Raw genomic sequence first — 25,114 nt, forward strand, 5'->3', positions numbered from 1 at the left:
CTTGCCTTTATATGTTACTTGGCCTTTTTCTCTTACTGCTTTTAGTATTCTATCTTTATTTAGAGCATTTGTTGTTCTGATTATTATGTTTCGGGAGGTATTTCTTTTCTGGTCCAGTCTATTTGGAGTTCTGTAGGCTTCTTGTATGTTCATGGGCATCTCTTTCTTTAGATTTGGGAAGTTTTCTTCTATAATTTTGTTGAAGATGTTTGCTGGTCGTTTGAGTTGAAAATCTTCATTCTCATCCACTCATATTATCCGTAGGTTTGGTCTTCTCATTGTGTCCTGTATTTCTTGGATGTTTTGAGTTAGGATCTTTTTGCATTTTACATTTTCCTTGATTGTTGTGCCGATGTTCTCTATGGAATCTTCTGCACCTGAGATTCTCTCTTCCATCTCTTGTATTCTGTTGCTGATGCTCGTATCTATGGTTCCAGATTTCTTTCCTAGGGTTTCTATCTCCAGTGTTGCCTCATTTTGGGTTTTCTTTATTGTGTCTACTTCCCTTTTTAGGTCTAGTATGGTTTTGTTCATTTCCATCATCTGTTTGGATGTGTTTTCCTGTTTTTCTGTAAGGACTTCTACCCGTTTGATTATGTTATCCTGTTTTTCTTTAAGGATTTGTAACTCTTTAGCAGTGTTCTCCTGCAATTCTTTAAGGGATTTTTGTGCTTCCTCTTTACTGTCTTCTACCTTTTTACCAGTGTTCCTTTGTATTTCTTTAAGTGTGTTATTAAAGTCCTTCTTGAAGTCCTCTACCATCACCATGAGATATGCTTTTAGATCCGTGTCTAGCTTTTCCGGTGTGTTGGGGTGCCCTGGACTGGGCGAAGTGGGAGTGCTGGGTTCTGATGATGGTGAGTTGTCTTGGTTTCTGTTAGTAAGATTATTACGTTTACCTTTCGCCATCTGGTAATCTCTGGGGTTAGTTGTTGTCATTGTCACTGTTTAAAGATTGGAGCAGAAGCTGTGTTCCACTCACCAGCAGTCTCAAAATCCTGTGGCGGGGGTCGTGGGTAGCTGGCGGGTGTCAGCCGACCCTGCGCTCTAGCTATCCCGGTGCTGGTCCGGCCGAAAGAGGCTTGTGGTCCTACTCAGGCCGGTTTTCTGCTTCCCTAACTAATGCAGTCTCTGGTCCCGCGTGCAATTGGATTGGAGCAGAAGCTGTGTTCCACTCACCAGAAGTCTTAAGATCTTGTGGTGGGTGTTGTGGGTAGCTGGCGAGTGTGAGCCGACCCTGCGCCCCAGCTGCCCCAGTGCTTTTCTGACCGGAAGAGGCTTGTGGCCCTATGTAGGCCGGATTTCTCTCTCCCCAACCAGAGCAGTCTCAGGTCCCGCGTGATTGGACTGGAGCAGAAGCTGTGTTCCACTCACCAGCAGTCCCAAAATCCTGCGGCGGGGGTTGTGGGTAGCTGGCAGGTGTCAGGCAACCCTGCGCTCCAGCTACCCTGGCGCCGATCCGGCCAGATGAGGCCTGTGGCCCTACTCAGGCCGGTTTCTGCTTCCCTAACTCGGGCTGTGGTTTTTGATATCAATTAATTTGACTAGGAGAACTAACCCCAAAGATATGTCCACAGGCCACCCAGGGAAATATCCCGTGTTGAGACTCTCCTCTGAGATTGACTCCAGGTTGTTTCCAACTGACAATTAAAGCTAACCCTCCCAAACTTGGTTACAGCAAGTCCTTGTTTAAGAAAAACATTTCTATACTACAGGTGAGCTGTTCCTTCGAAATAAACCAGAAACTAGGTAAGAGGTTTTATATTCTGACTATTTTGGTGAAAGTATTTTAAAACCCAACCCCCAGATTCTCCATAATCCATAATTTGTTTGCAAAAGAGTATTTAGCCACGTTAAAGCTATCTGATGAGATGAATATTTTCAGGGTTGTATGGCAATGGTCATTATACCTAGGAGAAGAAAATTAAAGAGTGTGGAACAGCTTCTACCACAATACCAACCAACAAGAAAACATTAGGTCAAAATGAAAATGGGAGTTGAAAGCTCCCAATGAAAAGAAATAATAAATGATTTGATAGTTGTACATTGTGTTCTTATATTGAATCTTCACATAGGATAAAGTTGCATGTCAATTGAAAATCTTTAACATTGCCAACAAACTAGCTAGACAAACACCAAAGTGATCTTGGTTAAAACATATTTTCCTGTATTCAGTGCAGATATATAAAGAAGACATGTTCCCACAGTGGAGAGCCAAAGTTGATCTCAGAGAAAAAGGAAGACTGGGGTTATCTAGTATAGTATACTGTAGTGTGGTGTGGTGCGGTGTGCTGTGGTGAAGTGTAGTGTATTGTCCTGTAGTGTTTGCTGCTTGTTGTGCCTGAGGCCCTGGGCTCCCTCTCCAGTTTAGCCCACTTAGAGAAGCTGAAATTAGAATATCAGTTGCCAGATTTTAGCCAGATTTTAGGTGTGGGAAACCAACTGGGCAGACCAAATGCAGACATCGTAGATTGTATGTATCCTAAGCCCACTGTCTGGTATTGACCTGGATTGAAATGCAATTACACTACTTAAGGTGTGGAAGAATGTAGCCTTGGGCATAGGAGATAGAAGCTGGGGTTCCCTGACACCTTGGAGTCCATTTGACATTGAAAACCACAGGCAAGAGTAGAGAATGGAGGTTCTGAATTCCATGGGCCTATGTTAAGGAGTCTGGGGACATGGACCCAGGAAATCCTGGACATCCAGACAGTGCTGAGTTGCAGGGAGTTTATAGCAGCTTAGAGCCTGCTGGCCTGCAAGGAGACCAGGCCAAGGGGTTCTCAGAATCTTGGATATGCAGGTACTGCTAGAAGTCACAGAGGAGCTGAGCATGGAGGAGGCCAGCAGGCTGAGAACTAGCCCTGAAAACAGGGAATGGGGAATTCTGTATTAGCTCAGAAGTGACTAGTCCAGGAGAATTAAGGGGCCTTCTGTTGGAGACTTAGATGGCATGGCTCTGTAGGCAAAGGCTTTTTCTTCGTATAACCCACAGTTGATTTGATGAGAGAGACAGTCCTTGGTTCTAAACTGTTTATTGATTGTTTTTCATGGAAATGAAAGCATAACAGGTCTTGAGGTTAGACTAGAAGTTAAGTACCTTCTGAGGAAGGAATGTCCGGGAAGGGAAGCTTATTGACTGAACCCTACCATCTTCTAGGTACCTCATTAGTAGGGGGAACCCTATTCTGTTCTAAATGACCACAGGCCATGTTCCTATATAGAGGTTTTGGTCCCATGAAAGAGGCCTGGTAGGAAGCAGGTGACACTTTTGCCATCTACTGTGGGTCTGGGACTTCCAACCCACTCAACCTTACCAAATTCCTGACATGGTGGTCTACTGTCCCAGGTCTTTGAGTTTTATTGATGTGAGGAGACACCAGGACCAAGGCCACTTTTCATTGGGACTGGATTATAGGTTCAGAGGCTCAGTCCATTGATTTCAAGGCAGGAAGCATGGCAGCATCTAGACAGACATTACTTTGGAGAAGAAGCTAAGAGCTCTATATCTTATTCCTAAGGCACCAAGAAGACTGTCTAACTGGTGTTTAGTAGGAGGGTCTCAAAGCCCACCCTCCACACTGAAACACTGTTTCTAACAAGGCCACAACTCCTAAAGGTACCACTCCCATGATCAAGCATATTCAAGCCACCACACTCCTCTGCAATCTCCCAAGATACTTACCTCACTCTGTCCTACTGTTTTCCTTTTTTCTCCTTCACAAATTATGTGTTCTATTATTTTCTTTCAATATCCTCCTATAACCCAACACTAGTGCATTACTTTCTATGGATACTGCAGTTTAAATACACATCTCTAGACATTCAAAGTTACCATCAACATAAGACACATCATGTGGTATTTGTCTTTTTGGGTCTGGGTTATATCACTCAGAAAGATTATTCATGTCTCCATCCATTAACCTGTAAATGTCATTTATATTGTCACAGTTCATTACCATTGTGTATATGAACCATATATTCATTATCCTTGCATCAGTTATATTTACGTCTGGGTTGTTTTGATGTCCTGCCTATTGTGAATAAATCAGTAAGGAACATGAGCACACCCAGGTCTCTGTCTTAGGATAATGCCTTTGGCTATATGCCCTGGAATAGTGTCTGAGTCTGTGTTCACTTGCTAGAAAGAGACAACAGGACCATGATAGGTCTTTTTAACGAGAGCATTTAAATGGGGGTCTTTTCAGAATTTTAGTACATTTTTGTCTTGACAGAATCATGCACAGGCAGACATGGTGTTGGAGAAGTAGCTGAGAGTTCTGGATCTGGATCTGCAGGAAGCAGGGATACTGGCCCTGAGCTGGGCTTTTGAAACTTTAAAGCCCACCCCCACAGAAGGCCACAGCTCCAAATTCGATCAAATAGTGCTATACCCTGTTGACCAAGTATTCAAATCTATGAGCCTATAAGGGTTCTTCTCATTCACACCACCACAAATAGTACAGCTGGTTCATATAGAAGATCTATCTCTAGCAATGTTTTGCAGAACATTTCTCCTGTTTTTCATAATGACTGTACAGGTGAATATATGTTCTCTTACCCCACACTCATGCCAACAGTTGTGGTCCTTAGTCTACTGGTAATAGCCATTCTGACTGCAGTAAGATACAAGGTTAAAACTATTTTAATTTGCATTTTCCTATGAGGAAGGATATTAAATATTTAAATACATATCTATGATCCATTTCTTTCTCTTCCTTGAAGATTCTGTTCGGTTCGACAGAACATCAGAAGGGAGTGTGTTTGAGACTGGGATTCTCTAGTTAACCCTGCTGTCCCAGAATCTAGTACATAGACCAGGCTGTCCAGAGGCTCATGCAGTTCTTCTTGCCTCTGCATTCTGACTGCTGGGATTACAGGTGTGCACTACCATGTACAGCCATAGAACATTTTGAAATGTTTAAATTTATAATGTTTTAATATTTAACAGGCAGGTTTCCTGGTGTTTGGTTTTAAACACCATCCGATTGTCTAGAAATGAACTCTCTGTCATATGTACACTTGGTGAAGATTCTCTCACATCCTGTAGCTCATCTTTGCATTGATTAAGAGTTTCTTTTGCTTTCTTATTCACTGTTTTATTGCTAGGACACATCTTGACCAGGATAACGTATAAAGAAAATATTCAATTGGGGTTGGCCAACAATATAAAAGGGTGATCCAGGATTGTCAAGGTGGGGAACGAGGCAGTAGGCAGGCAGGCATGCATACAGGCATCATAAAAATAGAGGAGTAGATGAACTTGCATCTGATACATATAGAGGAGGCAGAGGAAAGAGATAGATAGATACAGATTGACAGACAAACAGAAAGACTGAGGCAGAGACAGAGACATTGTAGACTGAGATATAGAGAAAAAGAGAGAGAAACATAGTGAGATCAGCAGAGACAGAGAGATAGTGACAAAGACAGGGACAAAGACAGAGGCAGGGATTGGCATGAGCTTTTGAAACCTCAATGCTTACCTCCATTGTCACAACTCCTCCAGCAAGTCCATATCTACTACTCCTTTGTAAAACAGTTCTATGAAGTAGGTATCAAACCTTCAATTATGAAATGACCTTTGAAGGTCATTTTAATCCCAATCACTTCATTTATAATTCAGAAGATTTTAATTACTCAGTGTGAATATTTTTGTTTCCTGGGATGTATTAGAGAAATACTGTTGTGTTTCTAATTTGTTTGTCCGACGTGGTCATCCGCAGGAGAGTACATTATGACTGTAGCTAAATTTTTGACTATAGAGATAGAGCATGGATACTTTTTCCATCCTGACATTGGGATCCACATAGTTTGACACATTATCCACATCAAAAGCTCAATTTTCTGTGGAGCTCTGGCTGGCTGGGCACTACTTATGAAGCCTAAACAACATGATACTTGAAGAGTCCCATTCCTGCCTGAAACTTCTAGTGTTACAGGACTATGTATGAACCACACATAAATGCAGAATGTCCTTATAATAGAAATAATTAGAGATGATGTTTTATCCATAACAATACACTAATTTTATTCAATAACATCTTAACGTGGGGAGTCAGTTTATAAAAGATATAAACTTAGCAAAAAATACAAATTAGTTATAGTAACAAAAAGATAATGAATATATAATGAAACTTCAAATGAAAACACAGGAAAAACAAAGACCCAAAGAAATCAAAACTCTAACCAAAAACCAAACAAAATAATTAAGCTAAGCATCATTCTCTTGCTGCAGATGTTCAGCACAGACCCACAGCCTGTTGCTGGCCTTGGTGAAATAGTGCAAAGCACTGATGGTAATAATCTGTTGAAGATGAATATAGGCGTGCCTCATTGGGGTGGGTGTTCTGCTGATGGATTAGTCCTTCAAGGCTAACATGAGAGATGTTACAGATGATACCTCAAAGTTTTTCAAATTCACTTGACTGATCACTATGAAATAATTCTTGATGACCCAACAGGACCGGCCAAAATTGGCATTTTCAGAGTCCTGCTGTATGCCCAGCAGATCTTGATGTATCTCAGTACTTCTCTGAAGCCTTCCAAACAGGCAGTCTTGCTGGACCAGAGGCTAGACAAAATAAAGGCCTCATTACCCATAGCAAACCAAAATAGAAGAAAATGCAGCCCAAGATTGCCATGGTTACAAGGATTAGATGCAATGGTGGTTAATTTGCTTTGTACATCCAGTGCTCCTGGTGAACAGTTGTGTCGGAGCAAGATCTTGACCTGGTCTCTGATCTGTTTGAGCTTCTGCAGAATATTTCAGACCTATGGGAGGAAGAGGAAAAAGCCTGGTGAGATCTTGCCATGTCAGCGATCCAGGAAACATCAGCTTTACTCATCAGGATAATCCAGTATGACCTTTCATCTGAGATCTTTCCTGTATCTCCATAGGAGAAGGGTCAGAGAGCACCTGGGCCTGGATGTTTTTTTCAAATGTAAAATATTGCTTGACACTGAATTGTGAACTACACACTGTGCTGGAGTTAAAGTAAAACACCACATTTCTCCAATAGTCTAAATATTTTTTATATTGAAAAATAAGTGTGTATCAGGGTCTGAATCTATTATTGAACAGAGGCAATCTAGGGAGCCTAGCAAACTTTGAAGTGAAGGCTCTTATTATTTCTGGAGTGCTGAATCCTTCCTTGGCTCTCCTTGTGAACCCCTATATCTGGGAATCCCCAGAGAAACAATCTCACAGGAAATTCATGCACACTGAAAGGATACTGTAATCAGCAAGAGTGTATTTCATGGAATTCTTCCCAAGGGTAAGCATTGAACTCTAAAGTGGATACTCATGAAGGAAAAAAAAAAAAAAAAAACCAATAGCCCTGCTATGTGTATGGCTCCTTAGATACTGCCATCCTGTACGAGTACTTCATCTCAGAGACATGTAAAGGACGCTGCATCTTTTCAGCCAAGCCATGAGACACATGCACACACATATACATACACAATAAAATTGGAACCTGCCCTTCTGTCCTAGGAGAGGACAGGCTCAAACCCCTCTGGATGAGTTGCCATAGAGCAGAACAGAGGGCCTGGTTCCTAGATAATTCAGGAAGTGGCATCCTGAGGCACCTCTCCATACCATAGAGCCTAAATATGTTGCATTCAGGGGTCCAGGATCTCCTCTGCCTAGAGTGGCAAGCTAGAGGTGGCCGACTGGTATTGGGATGAGAGGGCATGGCTGAAATCCAATTTCTTCAAAAGAGGGTAACTCCACAGAAAGTCTTGGAAATGATCACAGAAGTGTAAAACTGGATGAGACATAGGAGAGAGCCTGGATAAGGTGCAGGATGGTTACATAGGCTTGACTGTCTTTATGATTACACATTAGGGCATTCTGCCCATGATGCTTCATTCATCCTACCTGCTGCTGCTTAGTATAGTGGTCTTTGATCTTCTGGCTGCCTTCTTTACATAGTATTTTTATTTCTATGTTGTATTCTGCCAATGCAGTCTGATCCCTTAGCAGCTGTCTGTTCTCACTCCTCAACATCCTGACTTTGTGCTGGATGAGCTTAGATTCAATCAGGAGGTGGCAGTTCCTGAAGCTGAACCATAAACAAAACATGGTGATTACAGGCAGCATCCATCCATCTTCCTCCCATTCCTCCAAGCACCATTCCTTTATCATGGGCCCTGATCCCCAGACAGCCCCAGACAAGTATCCAGATTGGCCATAGAGGGAGATCAAATCCAGAGGACTGCCACTTTCCAGAAGACCCAAGGTTCTTTTGAAAACCCTGACACCAACAGGGACTCATGTATCTCTCAGAAAGAACATGGGGTCTATATGTGCTTATGAGTCTGTGGAATTAAAAAACCACCTATAGGTATAGGGAAAAATTCTCTAGGAGTGAAGAGACCCTAGCATCACACTATCTTTCTATGTTTCTCCTGGAAACCCCATCTATGAATCTACTTTCAGAGCCCACGAGGCCCAAGATTGATTGATATCTCCATCATGGTGGAAACATTTCGATCTTGAGGATACTTAGTTGGAAAGGACAGTGGCTTGAGGGGCTCCCAGACTCTTCACCCTTGGTCAAAATGAGTCTAAGATGTTAAAATCTTAGTGCCTTGTTTGAAGGAGGCAGGCTTCCTCTTTAGAGACTAAGAGTATAGGACCTAAGCCCCCACGTTAGTTCAAAGACAAGGATTGTCAGACATATCCTGGGCCTAGTTCTGAGGTCATGACCCTGTTAGTCACTCACCAGTAGAACTGATTTTCTTTAGTCAACTCCTTGCACTTGGATAAGGCCTCACTGATGTCCCTGGGCATTCTCTTCAGGTCATTCATCACCTGGTCATGTTGCATCTCAAGCATATATGTCTCAAAGTTGATCCTGTGGGAGGGCATGGCCCAAGCAACAAATTGTCCCGTGAACTAAGGATACAAGGATCATTTCAATTCAAGGTGAATCATGCACTTCCCCACCACATATATGCCACTGGACCTAGCTCCTTGTTACCTGTTCAACTTGGTGCTTATTAAACTTATTACTCTTCACCTTGGGCCAGTAAGCCCAGGGAAGAAAAGGCAGGGTGCTGATCTGCTTCAGCTCCCTGAAGGGGTTTGAAAGAATAGACTGACTCTCCCAGAACTTTCCAGGAATCTGTGTCAAAGGCCTGGGTCCACGCCAAATCTGTATGATTCTCCTCCTAGTTTCGACATGGAATAGTCAATCCTTGGCTCTATTGCTATATAAATTCCCAAAGGACATAATCATATCTACAGGGAAAAGTCTTTATAACAAACCAGGAGATTCCAATGTGCATCCATGGTGAGCACAGAGGTCAAGTCCTCTGCTACTCAAAATGAACATCCCTGGCTTCCTCACTGCTATTGCCTGGAAATGGAGTCAGGCAAAACCTAAGGATATATCACATGAAACAGACTCTCTAGATCTTAAGCTGCACACACAGGAACACACACACACACAGGAACACACACATCCACAAACACACACACAAGCTCACATGCACCCAGTATCTCTCTGAGTCTGTGTCTCTGTCTCTCTCTCTCTCTTTTACACACATACACACACACACACACACACACACACACACACACACACACTTACACTCAATCAGAATGCCAAATAAATAAATTGATTTGGCTTTATCTGAGAGTATAATGAACAAAATTTGAGAAAAGCCATTATGAACTGCAGCTAACCCAGTCATACTGACTGAGAGGCAGTATGTGGGCCAGGCCTCTCCAGCTGTTGAGAGGACCAATTGTTCCCAAATTACTGCCTGGTCAATTATGGAAAGGATTGGCTATAAACAAACATTACCTAGCAACTCCCACAAACCAACACCTGTGTAAGCTTCTTAAATGGCAGGATGAGAGCTCACACATTACTACCTTCATCCCCAGACTGTGATTCATGCCACAGGCTCTGAATAACTTTTGGAGGAATCAAAATGTCTGTGACCCCATATCACTCCTATCTGAACTTGAAGTTCTGTGTCGACAATCCAATCAGCAAAATTGATTTGGATATGCAGACAGCCTGGAGTTGTAGCCACCTGTGGTATGAGGGAATCTGGGCTTAACAGGGATGGACCAAGATAGTCAGCAGAGATCTGGGCATAAAGACTACCTGTCATTTAAATCCTTGTTAGTGTAGTTGGCCAGGATTCCCTGAAGTTCGTCTCTGGCATTTTTTATGTTCTGGAGCTCTCTTTTGAGCTTCTCCAAACTCTCGCATCTCTTCTCCTGCTCATTGATGGTCGGGGGTTGGGGTGATGGCTCCCCAACAGACCCTGTAGGTAGAAAAACACTAGTAACCTTGTAGAGATAATAGGACAGGGAAAGGGAAACCATGCTTTGTCCCACACAGAAGACTGAGAAAGGGGAAAATGTAGAGACACCGAGAATCCCTTATAGTGCATAATAGGTATCTTCAAGCTGGGCTCCTCAGCTAGGTCCCTGTTCACAACCACCATCATTAACATATGCCTGACTTCCTATTGTAATCACCCTAGCCCTGAAATGCATAAGCTGTGCCAGGCAAGAATAAATGGAGGGCATTGTCAGCTCATATCTGACAACAAAATCCGTACCTCTTAGCACACTAGCCAAAACTTTTCTAGTCTTCTTTAAATGCATGATGAGAGCTCATACACTACTATAGGAACCCCAGACTGTGAATCAGTCCACATCATATGTGTTCAATACCAAAGTGTCTGAGACGTTGATTCATAGGCAGGGGAATAGCCCTCTCTGTTCTTGGAATCACATGCTCATGTAACCTAGAGGAAACTATATTAAGATGAAGTACATGAATACTCTATCCTTAGAACAACACTTTTCTATTCTCACATAGTTTGCTCTTTGCGTAATTTTCCATTCAGGGGGAAATTAAGATCTCCCAGCAAAGCAACTGCAGGCTTGTCAATACCAGGCTGTCTGTAAAATTAATCATCAGACACTCTTGACTCTGGTTCTACCATTGAGGAATCTGAAGGATCCAGATCATAATCCCTATTCCTGGAAGGACCAGCTGAAGCCCACATCCTCCAGGTAGCTCCCCAAACCTTGCCCAGGACTCACTGTGCCTTCTCCATGACCAGTTGTTTCTTGCCCTTTCCCACCATGACGGGCGTCCGGACTGCCTTGGTCTGGTGTCTGTGTGTATTGTATTCTCTCTCCCAAATACCCTGAGGAGCATGGACAACATGCCTCCTTGGGAACCCATGAGGATCTGAAGGAATACCCCACAAGCTGCTCTGGTTACCACAACAGTGGTGACATCACAGAAGATTCTAGGGTTCTCTTGGATAAAAGAGATTGTCCAGGGAAGTGACTACTGATGATGTCATCTGGAACTTCCATGGCCTACTGGTTTACCAGCTTGCCCCATCTTGACCAGTTTCTGAGGTGCTTTTTCCTGGAGTCTCTCTTTTGCCCCTGTGCATACCTCTTGGCAACTTCTCCTTCCAAAGCTAGAGATTTCTCTCTGCTTCACTACAAGTCCAGTGCTTTGAATGGGGAGAGTTTGTTAGTGCCATGGCATGGGTCGCTCATCTTTGTTAGGATCCTTTTATGAGGGAGATTCTTCTCCAATATAAATCTACTTCTGGGGTCCATTCATGTAACAAACGGTTGATTTACCCATGTGTCTCTGTTTCCCAGAGGCCAAAAAACTACTCCTGCCCCTTTACTTGTACAGGAGTTGGGTTATATATTTTAGTGTGCAACTGCCTTGAGAGGAGACATTGTTTCAATGTAGTTAGCCATGGGTTTTCACAAAATCTCTGATTTACAACCCCATTTCTTTGCAATGAAAACTCCCTTGTACTTGGCAATAGAAGAAGTCAGGTACAGGGGCAACATCAAATTGTAAAGTTTATGTCTCTTCTTCAAAAGCTAAAATCCCACATTCTCTCTATCTCCAAAACAACCAGACAAAATAGATATCTGTGAACAAAGGCCTACAGGGACATTGAATTTCTTCCTCATAGTCCCATTAGCTCTCACTTCTCCAGTTTCTACCTTTTTAAGTTCCCAGTTCTAGGCCTGAGACTGTTGGGGGTTGGAATATGATCCTGTATTCATGAGATACCTAAGACTCAATTGGATGGATAGGGGATGAAAGGCCTTGGGTCCAGTGAAACCTCCATTTTAATGGATTCATAATTTCAGAAGGGGCTCCTTTTGGCATTGACATCAGTACCTTCTGCCTTCTTGACCTGTGTGTGCTGAGTGCATGGTAAAATGCCACCTAACCTCACAGGTGTAAGAGTGTAGAAATCATGCAAAAGCTTTCCACATTGATTGTGTTGTCTTTGGCTACCACCTTTGCTTATGGAATATCACTACAACAAGGCCCAAAGGTGTCTGGGGAGATGGTTGGGCAGTCAAAAGTCTACTCTGTTTCTCTGGCAGTCGTATGAAGAGCCTTTATGGAGAAACGGAGAACATGGCTAATGAAAAAGAAATAGTTATATTTTGGCTTGCTGATGATATCTGAGCCTAGAAAGCTATGGGGCAGGCATTCCAATAAAATAGTATAGGGATGAATTCCTCCCTGTTTTGGGTACAATAGGCCCAAAGTAAGAAGGAGGCTCAGCCACCTTTCCCTGAACTCTTCAGAGAGATTTGTAGTGTTTCCGTTAAGAACTCTTCTTTACTTTCATGAGACTAGAACTCTGAGGTCTGCACGTACCATGAAGATTCCCATCTATTCCTAAATCATTCACTGTTTATTGACAGCTTTTGGCTATGAATGCTCTGCTATAGTTTGCCACAGTTCAAAGGGTGTGTTATAATTGTTGGTCAAGTGCCTTGACGAGCTTTTCAGCTACTCTTTTAGAAGTTTCAGACTAGTGGATAAACGCATAGAAGGTTTCAGTAAAAAAAAAAAAAAAAAAAAAAAAAAAAAAAAAAAAAAGCATGGACTCTTACTCTCCCTCATCAGGACACACATCAGTGAAGTCAGTTTCCCACAATTGACCACTGTTTGGCCCCTCATATGTTCCCACTTCTAACAGAAGTATCTGTCTTTACATGTATTTTACTATTAAGCTGACATATTGCTTGGAGGAATTGAGCCATGCTGTTAAGTCCAGTTTTACCATACCTTGTTATGAGCAACTTAGAAAGTAGTGTGTATGCCAGTCAGGTAGTCTGGTGAAGGTTTGTTTCCAGAAACTTGCCAGTATTTCCTGGCAGAGTGTTCCTTCCCTCTGGTGTCCACCACCAAACTTTGGTTTCAGCTATGCTTTAGATATTTTTACATCCCTTATTTCCCCTTGTTTATACTATGGATTCTCAGGCTACAGTGGGTCACAGTATGTCACCTAAATGTCAGTAGATTCCACTGTTTTTTGTTTGTTTGTTTTTTGATTGGTTTGTTTCTAGACAGGATTTCTCTGTATTGCCTGACTGTCCTGGAACTCACTCTGTAGACCAGTCTGGCGTAGAACTTAGAAATCTGCCAGCATCTGCCTCCCAATTGCTGGGATCAAAGGCATGTGCCACCATGCACAGCATACACTGATCTCAAACAATTTTTGGCATGCCAACTCAGTGACCTGATTACTTGTGACCTCAAGGGGGTCATTAAGTTGATGTGCTTTGCCTTGAAACCAAGAGTATCATGGAGGAATTCAAAGAGTTTCCAGGAGAGCCAAGAATTCCTCTTTGTTTTTAATGTTCTTTCTGCCAGCAATGATGAGACCTCCTTCTCCATATATCATAGTATCCACATATTTATTAAGTAAAGCATATTGACATTCCTGGTAAGTGATGACTGGTGTTTTCTTTCACCATAGACTTGGTCTATATATCTTGAGGCCAAATAATTTCAGCTACAATATCTCCTGAAGCCCCTGGGTAACTGGTTCCATGTTTAATTGAGGTGTTCCCATCCATGTAGAACATTCCCTCAGAATCTTTCATGGGATGTGGTGGTGTCCAATATGTCTAGACTGATCTGTTTCTTCATGTTTGTTTCCTCATACAATTATTGATGAGCTTTTGTGGGTCTTCATCTGTCAAGATGTTAGCAGACATGATGACAGTGGGTTTTTCAAACTAGACTCCTGGATAGACAAACAGTCGGACTTTGACCCTTGCTTTGACAGCCAGAATTGTGGGGTTGCTTTGAGAAGAACCTCAACTGCATGGGGTGATGTAAATATAAGATGCTGACCCAGAGATTACTTCTCTGTTTCTTTCACTAGATAGTGGGAACCACCAAGTTCTAAGACAAGAGGACCAGCCTGAGGATAAAGGATTCAATATCTTGACAGGTCTATTAGAAACTTCTCACAGAATTAGTATATTTCTTCAGGCTCACCCAAGGAGCTCTTGAGGGTCATTACTCTTCATTTGGTTCCCAGGCTCTGCTGTTCTCTGGGCAAGATAATAAGTTTACTCAGTAATAATAGGACCTTCTTTGAAGGAACAAGGATGTGGCATACAATTGGCTTGGGTAGTCCAGATACAACCTTTTTGCACATGATAACTTGATTGCTTAGTTCAGAGGATATTTGCTCTTTGGGCCATGCTCTACCGTAAGATGAACGTTGAATTCACCATCATTAAATCACAACATGATAAGACAATGTTGGATATGGAAAAAATGTCCCAGTCAATAAGTGATATGATAGAGAAGTTCAAGGAACTCATAGAAGATAACTATTCCTACATGTGAGTCCCTGACACAGGTAAGGAGCAGCACTAGGCAGGGAATGCTTGTGGCCTTCTAGGACTTTGAACAAAAATAAGGGCTTAATTCTATACTACCTGTTTCCTTTTTTTTTTTTAAATTATTTATTATATGTGTAAGTACATTGTAGCTGTCTTCAGACACTCCAGAAGAGGAGGTCAGATCACATTACGGATGGCTATGAGCCACCATGTGGTTGCTTGGAATTGAACTCAGGACCTCTGAGCCATCTCTCCAGCTCCACTATCTGTTCCTTAATAAGAGCCTTCCCTTGAGGCAAGGGTCTTGGATTTGTACCTCTTGGACTCAGTTTTCTTAAGTGTGAAGAGTGTCCAAGACACTCCAAACTTTATTCTTCCAAATTCAGGATCCTCTGCATAGAAACCATTTCCACCATGATGGTAATATCAAGCAACCATGAAACTTTAGGATTCTGACAGCAGATTCAAAGTTCTGGGATCCATGACAAAAATGGAAAGAGTTTATACCTGTTGGTCTTCTCTTCTCCCTCAGAGTGTTTTTGCCCTTTCCCTGCTGATTGTTTTCTGGTAACAAGACATATAAGCAACCATGAGGAACATTTCCTCTTCAGTAATGTACATGGAACACTATTGGTGTTATGGTTTTCCTAAGTCCTTTGAGACTTGTGGCATGCGGCTGATCTCTGGATTTGACCTACCTCGATTTGGTACTGATAGGTATAGTGTGGACTCTAGTCTGAGGCTGTCCGGGGATCAGGACTCTTGTAGGAATCCTAGTTCTAAAAGAGTGGCAGAGAAATGTAAGCTTGCTGGAAATGACCATTTTTTGTTTCTTTTTTTGTGGATCAGCTTCAGGCACTGTTACCTCCTGAGTGGCTGCAATTAATTGAAGGAAAATGTAAGGATGGTGCTGAGTGAGAACAGGAAGCTGCTGGTGGGGCAGGCTGAACAGACAGCATCCTATGGTGAAGAAAAAGGATCTGTGATGAGGCCAGCAAGAACATTTTTGTCACCAGTCCCAAGCAGCAGCAGGTAGGGTGATGTGAATCAGAGACAGATTGCCGTCATGGCTCACCATAAACATAGAAAGTCCAATGGAACAGTCCAGCAACTTACCAGACACTTGCCTATGCCTCCTCCAACTGTTTATTTATGGGATCATCTACCAGGCTTTTTGTGGAGGTAGCCTTTATCAAGAAACTGCATGTTTGACAAGCAAGTTTTTCTCTTCTGCCAGAATCTGCAGTTCACTAGGGGAGATAAGTTGATTACACATCAGGACTCTATATGACATTGAGTTTGAAGGGTGCTGTGTTGGAGCCCTTCTTTAGAATAGTAGAGTGCTTCGCAGGAAGATGTAAAGGCCTTCAAAAGTTTTGTGGGGAGCATGTGAGATTTCAGGTAGGAAGTTTTTTGCAGGGATGAGAGCTTAGTGGGATTGAGAAATAAGTGGATTTCATTGTTGCCTTTTGGCAGTTTTTGCCCCCCACCCCAACCCTTTCCACTATAGATCTTGATTCACACTCAGTGAGCCTGAGTAGCAGCTTGTCAGTCCTATTTTCTTTGAGTGCTGTTGGAGTTTTCTTTCCTGGGCCTTGTGGTCTGGAGCTGGCTGGATGAGCAAGGATGTAGGAAAGGCTTCTCACAATCTCAGTTGGTGTGAGAGTTTTGAGGCTTCATGAAAAAAATTCTCTCTGTATGCTCCTCATTCTGTCCAAGAAGAATGTTGTCTAGATCTTTCTATTTCCCTAGCAAGAATACCAGAGTTGTGTTTCTCAGTTGAAACATCTGCTCTGCATAGTCTAAATTTTTTTCCACTAGCATGACAGATTCTTCATTGTTTTTGCTCCCTTATGATTTTAGGTGTGTGTGTGTGTGTGTGTGTGTGTATGTGTGTTTATGGATGCTTATGCAAATATGTACCTTTGTGGGTATTTTGTAAGGCCAGTTAAGGACATCTGATTTTGTGTAGTCATTCTTTAACTTAGTTCTTTGGGCCTACGTCTCTCAATAAACCTGATACTTCCTGTTGTTCGATGTCCAGTAGAATTTTCATCTCCTGTCCACTACCAGGTGGAGATCTGTCTCTTATTTATATCAACAAATCATTAAACAATACTACTATTTTTAAAATTAGTATTACATTTCTTAATTTTTCCTGCTCAGAGTTATTGCCTGGGAGATTCTGGCTTGTCTTATTGGCTTAACCATGGGCATACATAGAAGTCTACAGTGCTCACTCTGCTGACATTGTTTTGCTAACTATATTTTGGGCATGGCTTTGTTTCAGGATACATTCTCACTCAGAGTTGTGCAGAGTCTGCATTTCAGAAATGTCACAGCAGGTCATTTAACTAGATTTCTCCTGACTGATTTTGAGGATGGTTTAATATCATATAATAAGTAATGTGTTGAAAAGTTCCTGAGTAATGATCAAAAGTCACAGTCTTCCTCGGATGCTCAAAAGGACTCAGTGTAGGTTTAGTGAGAGGGCCTTGATAAGTCAAAATGGGGCTTACTGGAGGCTATACATAGAAATCTCTTACTTGGCAATTTAGTGCTGTGTTGTCCAGGATATCTGTGTAGAGCTTGTAATTTCCCTTTAGGACCAGCAAGTATTTGCATAGAAAAAGTTCCTGAAAAGGAGACAAGTACAGGTCAGGGCTGCAAAGCCCCCTTGAGTCTAAGAGCCTTATACACATCATAGGTCCAACTACGTGCTCATGCAACAGAAAATATGCTAGATTAGAGCAAGAATTTCATTGATGTTTGTGTGTTTGTGTCAGTCTTTGTGTGGTATGTGGTGTGTGTGTTGGTGTGTGTGTGTGTGTGTTTGTGTACCAGCTGTGACTCAGTGTGTTTATTCTATGTTGTGTGTTTGCGTAAGGCAAAATGCCTTTGCAGGGGTTTGTGGTATGGATGCTTGAATATACAACTGTGTGTGTGTGTGTATGTTTGTGTGTGTGTTCGTGTAGACATGTAACCATGTCTGTCTCTAGAGGCCAAGCATGATGAGTAAAGCCCCTGTCATTACAGACTGCACCCATGAAAAATCAAATTCAGCATTCCAATTAGTGTGCAACTCTACCTAGATTCCAAGACAAAAAAAAAAAAAGGACACAAAATCTAAAGTCAGACTCTCAACTGGCTAGGGGCAATACTACTGATCCTCATTGAACTCCTTTGGAGAAAATCAATGGAATATGGTACATAGTGTTGAGGAGGAAGTTGGTGTATAACATCCATGTGTTATGTCCCTTTTCTGCTCTGGAAGAATTAAAAAGACCGACTGGAATATCAGGTGGCTCACTGTGTATTCTCAGCATTCCAAATTCTTCTCCTTATTGCCTGCTACCATTGCCTTTCCAGCTACCTCTACTCAGTAAAATGTTGCCTTATGATATGGCTTGGATTCTAATCATTGAGAGATTGAGTTGCATGTAGCTTACATGCATCCAGCAGAATTCCCACAGCTGTGGTGCAAAACAGAGCTGTTTCAGGAGCCCCTTGAGGGTCATGATAATCTAAAAACTCACAATATGTTATCTGTGTGGGATTCTGCAATTGCTGTTATACAAAATCATTTTCTCAGTGTTAAAATCAGCCTCAATGGGGGTTGGGAGAAATGAGGACATTCAGACAGGTCTGGTAGTATAAAATCAGGTGTTTGAGAAGCAAGGTTCAGAAAGTAGAAAAGCAGTCCCCTTTGACCCACTGATTCCAGAACAAGGAGTAGATATCCACAGAGTCTCTAGGGCACATGAGGTCTGTAATTGTCCTCAGAGTAGTCCAGAAGAAGATGATATCCTGATGTCCATCAGCTAAAGAGTGAAACTGTACTATGTGATGCAGCCCTTTCATGAACTACTGCTCAGTGTTAGATAATCCATGCAAGTATTTGACCTTCAACTAGTTAGCCTCATTTTTACTCAAAATATCCTTGACACAGTCACATTATTGGGAGAAAATTCTTCCATTGGTTCCTATTTATAATGACTTCCTATTTTTCTGGGATCATACCTTTGGACACCAAGTCAGTCAAGCAATGACAAAGGGAGCCTTTAATGGAAGGAACTGTTTACTTTGGGACAAAACTGAAACAGTGAAGGAGAGGCTAGTCCACCACCAACACGTGATCCTTTGCTGGCAGAGAAGCCTACTCTACACAGCTTTTGGAACTTGCTAAGACAGATTGGATACTATGCCAAGAACCCTGATTCTGAGTCTGTGTTTATGAGGGGAAAGCATCTCACTGACTGAGCTGTCTATATGCTTTGCTCATTACGTACCTATCCCATTCAAGATTTGTTTTTATGACTCCAAAATATCCTGGGAGATTTTTATAATAGCATTAGCTAGGAAAATAAACAGGTTACTGAGGTATACTGTGCTTGGGTTGTGTGAATACAAATAAATTGCATATTTGACAGAGTGCGCTACAACAGTCTCAGATGTACAGGTGTGTTGTTATGTTCCTTCATGGCCATCACTTTTAAAATTCAGTTCCTAGCCTGGGGAATATTTTCAGTTAGCACATTCTTTCTGATTTTAGGACACATGCAGTGCCTGTGGATTTCATGTTATAGGTTTTCTCTGGTTATTTCCAGATACAAGGGTTGATGAGTGGTACCCTGTCAGGGTCCTGCACTAGAGAAATAATCATAACCTTCACTTCAATTCTAGGCAGGTTCCCCATAAGGCATCCACATGGTTTTCTAGGTTGTTCACATCTCACTTGAACTCAGTATCAGACATTGCTACATTGTTATTATTCAATATATTATACATGGACTATTGGAGAAATATAGTGTTTTTCTTTTAAACTCCAATACAATGTGTAGTTCTCAGCTCAGTTTCTAGCCGTTTTTAAAAGCTGAGAAATAATTCCAAGCCCAGGTGCTCTATGACACTTGGGGATGCAGGGAATGGCCTTAGACAATGATAGGTCATAATAGATTATCCAGCTGAATAGATCTAGTGTGGGATGGAGAGCTGAATTGACAAATCCTAATCAGGTTGTTCTTCCTTCCTTCCTTCCCTAGGTGTGAAATACTCCAGCAGAAACTGGAACATGGAACAGACCAGGACAAGGTCTCCTTTGAAGATAACTTCTATAGTGGGATATCTGCATGTGCAAAGCAAATATTTCATCTCATCCCCAGTAATCATGGCTATCATCTGCAGCATTTTCTTCCTTTACTTTTGTTTTCTTGCAATGAATAATCCTTAATTTCATCTGTGCTCTGGCTCAGCAAGAGTGAGCATGTAGAGGGATTCAGACATGTGCTGAGACACATCAAGAGCTGCTGGGAAAACAGGAAGATTCTGAGAGTGTAAATTTTTCTTGTCCTGATAGGTCGTCAAGGAAATTTACAAAATCTATCTACAAGATGGCAAAGACTTTGAGCCAAAGTCTATAACATGTTTTCTACTTAGTCTTGGGTGTCCTTGTTCTTCAAACCCATACTCCAAAAAAGGAGACCTACTTAAATTTCTCTTGTAAAGATTGTTTCCAGAAGTAACGTATTTTTTACTGTGTTTCCAAGGACAGCCATGGGCTGTAAGTCTGTGCTGCAAAATAACAGCCAAAGAAGGCTCTTTAGCACAATTGTTGTTTTTAGATTTTGGTTTGAGCTTTGATTACTTTTGTTATTTTGTTTCTCTTTTGTTTCATTTAAAGTTTATTTTTTGTTTGTTTCTTTGCTGTTGTTTTATTTTGTAATTGATTTACTTTTTTGATAAGGCTATACACTGTACATATTGACTGCCCACTTTTAGTTACTATTGAGTAAATTGGATGTTTTCTTATGAATAAAACAGTGATCTCTAACTCTTCACTCTTAAGAAACTTCTTTATTCAGATGTGGTATCATCCTACTGAAATCTCACACCTATCAGACACAGGTGGATCTAAGTAAGGGGCTTGGGTTCCATAATGACTTCCCAGCCAGACTGAGCTACAAAAGTAATAGTTTGTACATTCAGTGTGTCTAGTGTGTCCAACTCTGTGGATTCCAACTTGAAGGTGGAAAAATTACCCATATTGTATCCTTTCATGTCAAACATTTAGCTGCTGCTAAAATACTGTGTATGATAGTGTTGAACAAATTAATGGGAAATATATCAGTATTTCTGAAATGTCTTTCAGGAAATAAAAACATATTCTAAGGTAATATAAAAGCTGTCAGAAAACACAGACATGTATGCTTCTGCTTTCCTTCAAATGTTCTATCAGTGGTAACTACTACTAGAGAGATTCAATTTTAGGAACTTTTGAGATAGGGATTTATTATTTTTTTGTGATTTTGTTATTTTTCATTATTATGAGAGTGAATTTTGTGCTTGACAATACATTTGGTTCCATTTTATGGTTTTAACACAAGCACAGTGTGTAGTTCAGTATTCAGTACGCAGATGTTTTTTAAAAGCTGAGACCAAATCCAGGCCCATATGCTTTGTGAGTTTTCTCCTTTGGTTTTTGTTCCCCCCAGTGGTGATTCTGTTTGTTATTTGGTTTTCTTTTATATTCACGCATGATTTGCCTTCTGTAGGTCTGTGCAACACTTGCATGCCACTCCCCAAAGGCCAGAAGAAGTTATTGGGTTTCACCTGGAACTAAAATGACAGAGGACTGTTAGATGCCATGTGGGTCTTTTGAGAAACATATTCTCAAATGAAGAGCTATCTCTCCATCGCCTAATATGGACTTTTGTCCTTCTTTGTGTGCTAAATTAGTGGGATGGATCACACCTATAGAAAGTTTTTCTTGAGATATGTTTACTTTGTTGTAAAAAAGTAGAAGCACCCATTTCCTTTCAGAGCCAAAGCAGTTTAGAATGTGATGTGAAGTTTCTCTTTGGATCAAAGAAGCAGGTTTTGTGAGCAGCAACACCAGGTCAGGTAACAGGGACAAATCTTAGTGCAGAGCCCATCACTGACACTACCACAGGAAAGTGGGCAATACAGAGAATACTGGCATAAGACAATGGAGCTGGTGCTAAGTTAAAATCCTGCAATTGCAGTGGCTCTGAAAATGAGATAGAGCCTTCCCAGATGGTGGCTGAACGGACTCTTCCATTTCTTTACAAAAGGAAACATGGTATCCATTTGAGTAGCTGGTGTGTACTGGAGATCCAACCCCTGCTTTGCAGGGTATGGCTCTGAAGGGAAAACCTCTACTAAAGCACTGAATGGGTCAGAGGTGCTTAACCCTTAACTCAGTACTTCTGCTAGCTTTCTGATTCTGTACATTGCACACAGTAACCCTTGTAAGAGTCCCAGTGTTTTAACTTATTTTGACTGACATACTTTATGACATATTCTATACTTTACTATTCAGGACTACTCTCAAATGTTGTGTGAAACTAATTTCATAACGTCAATGACTTTTACATTTCTCGGGTCCCAATGTTGTCTCTATTTCATTTTCTAATAATTTCTTCAAACTGTCTTTGAAAGTTATGCATTAATCTGGTACTACCATTACACAGTTATTATTACATTGTTTCCAAGATGAGTACACACAGCATACACCTGGGAAATTTTCAACTGTGCTGTACTGAGCCCTTATATCTCAGGTTTTCATAGTTTAAAATCATTACATCAAGAAACATCGAGTTTCACAGACTACAACTGAGCAGAAGAAGAAAGAAATAGGAAATTCAGATATAATAAAATAAGTATACATATCAAGGCCAGCTGAAAAGCAGTCATGCACAATGAATTCTATACAATGATTGTACAGGGTAAGGTTAAGATAAAGGGGAATTATGTTTTAGTATGAAGAGCTTCCACAGGCTATTGAGATGTTTCTATCACAGCCTACATCAAGCAGTCCCTTATTTCAAATGGCAGGTACCCAGGAAGAATGTGTCTCCTACTTCTCAAGACCACAGACACCATCTTTTTTACAAGTAGCTGCTGCAGGCTGCTGAGAGGTTTCCATTTTGACCTGTTGTGGGCAGTCCCTCTAATTGCATGCTCTCTCCATCACCCTTTAAATGTAAAACTGCAGAGGCCCACTGCCGAACATTAGGCTGTGGTCAGAGAGTCTTGTGGAAGTGTTGGTGGAAGTGTTGTAGTAGCCAGAAGGGTTAGGAAGCCACAAGAGGACCTACAGAGTCAACTAATATGAACCCTTGGGGGTTCACAGAGACTGAACCATGAGCCAACACCATGTAGGGGTTTGAACTAGGACTGTTACATAAATGAAACAGATATGCAGCTTGGTCTTCATGTGGGCGACTAACAACTGGAGTGGGTGCTGCCTCGGATTTAGACTCTGTTACCTGCCTTTAGATCTCTTTCCCCTAGCTGGGCTGCCCTGTCTGTGCTCAGTGAGAGAGGATGCACTTATTTCTGATGCATCTTGATGTGCCAGGATGGGAAAAAAAGCGGGTCGTTTTCTCTGGGGAGAAGGGAATAGGGAATTGGGGGGGGGAGGAGTGGGACATTGAGTCTGACTGGGAAGAGAGGGAGGGGCTGTGATCAGATGGAAATAAATAATTCAATGAAAAAATGCACATCCTTTGACTCTTGAAGACTTTCTATTCAAATATGTCTTTGACCATTTTCTCCATGGTCTTCTCTCCTCTCCCCTCCAGCCAATGCTCTTCTCTTTCCCCATCACCTTCTGTTTTGAGACAAAGTTTTAGTAGAAACAATGGAAGCTCAATCTGACTTGCTTCTAAAGAAATGACTCAGACTATTGTTATATCATTTGGCTTTGATAATTACTATGAGGTGGTGGTGTACACTTTTACTCCCAGCACTTGCGAGACAGAGGCAGGAGGATTTCTGAGTTTGAGGCCAGCCTGATCTACAAAGTGAGTTCCAGGACAGCCAGGGATATACAGGGAACACTGTCTTAAAAAAAAACAAAAATAGAGACAATTACTGTGGGTCGGGTGACCCCTAATCTGCTTTTCTAACATCTCACCTGGCTAACTTTCTAGTGGTGCACCCCAAATACTTGCGGTTTTTCCTCCATATGTGCTCATGGTACAGGTCCCCCATGGTGCCTTCTCTCTTTTTTCTAGTTTCTCCTCTTATCTTTCACTTCTACACCCACAACCACATAACTAGAAACTCAAATATGTCTAATCCGTCCAGTAAATACCAGTAGCCTAATTTTATTTAACCAATGGCTTTAAATTAAGCAAAAATATTTGCACAACAAAAGCTTTTGATAGGAGAATACTCTCCTAGTTCCAGACCTTCCTAGGAACAGGATTTAGCATTACAATTCATAGCAACAGATGGAAACTCAATGAAGTTCTTAGAGGAATGAAGGTAACTTAAAATTTCTTATATAGTCAAGGATGCTCCTGAACTCCTGATTCTGACCTCCTCTCCCAAGTGCTGGTATTTCAAGCAATGGTGTGAGATGGTAGTAACTCCAGTTTCAAGGGAAATGAGGCCTTATTCTGTGTCTCCTGACACCATGTACCCACATCATGCATGGCATTACATGGTGCCAAAAAACCTGTCCAAATGTGGGCTCTGCATCTTACTGTATATGAACTGGTAGGACAATTCCCTTATAATAACTACATTTAATAATCTTCTGTTAGCCTAGTCGGGATCCCCAAAGCAGATTATCCATTAGTCCCCTGGATGCACTTGCCTTGTAGCTGAATGAAGGCCTGGGTTCCACAATTTATCTGTGAATATTTGCATTATCCCTTCCTACAAGTACAAAGTCCCCTTAAAAGGTAAACCTAAAACCTCCAAGCCTCGGGAACTTATTTGACTTGATCCTGAATAAAAAATAAAAAACAAAAAAAAACATAATTTCCACCAACTGTTTAGACTGCATTGATTTCATAGCATTCTGTCTGCCTGTGCCTCTCCTGGCATTAAAGGCAAGTGCCACCATACTAGACTAGATTATTGTGTCTTGCAAGATTGAACTAGTTCATCTGGGCCATTGTAAAGTGATCTTCTGGTACACATAACAGGAAAGTAGGACCAAATCCCTGTCATGTGAGTGTCCACGGAACAAGGTGGTACATGATTAATCTATGTGGGATGAAAAGAGAAGGAGAGTGTTCTTCAGAGGAAAAAACTACAACAATGACTGTTTCTTCTTGACCTTGAGCCAACTCCACTGTGTATATTCAGAATAGAAAGCAATTGTCTCAGCAGCAAATTCACAAGACAGTGACTTTCATCACTCTCCTTATGCTGCCTAGACCACAGATCCAAAGACCTTCTAGTAGTGGGAATACCTTCTACCAGGAAAACTGTCAGATACTCTGTACTAGGCCTCTGCCTGCACCTCACATTCCACTGTCTACTCCCAGGTCAATTTAATCATTTCAAAGCCTACTGTTGTCAGCCGGGGCATATGCCTCCATCTTAGGGTACTTTGTACTTTGCAACTGGTGTCTGCTTAAACCTAGGAGTGCTAGCACTGTAAACAATTTCACTCTG

General features: G+C 41.5%; 2 long non-coding RNA genes across 2 annotated transcripts in view; both read left to right on the forward strand.

Moving 5' to 3' along the window:
• Positions 1 to 20,491, forward strand: part of LOC147001725 (uncharacterized) — a 35,341-nt gene extending 14,850 nt beyond the window's left edge. The window contains exons 2-3 of the long non-coding RNA XR_015044729.1: positions 15,530 to 15,712; positions 19,723 to 20,491. This is a non-coding gene — a long non-coding RNA (uncharacterized LOC147001725). The remainder of the gene's footprint in view (positions 1 to 15,529; positions 15,713 to 19,722) is intronic.
• LOC147001723 (uncharacterized) overlaps positions 1 to 25,114 on the forward strand; it is a 227,414-nt gene that overhangs the window by 89,697 nt on the left and 112,603 nt on the right. The gene's annotated exons all lie outside the window — the stretch shown is intronic.

Source organism: Mus caroli, unplaced genomic scaffold, assembly GCF_978045245.1.
Source record: "Mus caroli unplaced genomic scaffold, Mus_caroli_1 scaffold_12, whole genome shotgun sequence".
NCBI lineage: Eukaryota > Metazoa > Chordata > Mammalia > Rodentia > Muridae > Mus > Mus caroli.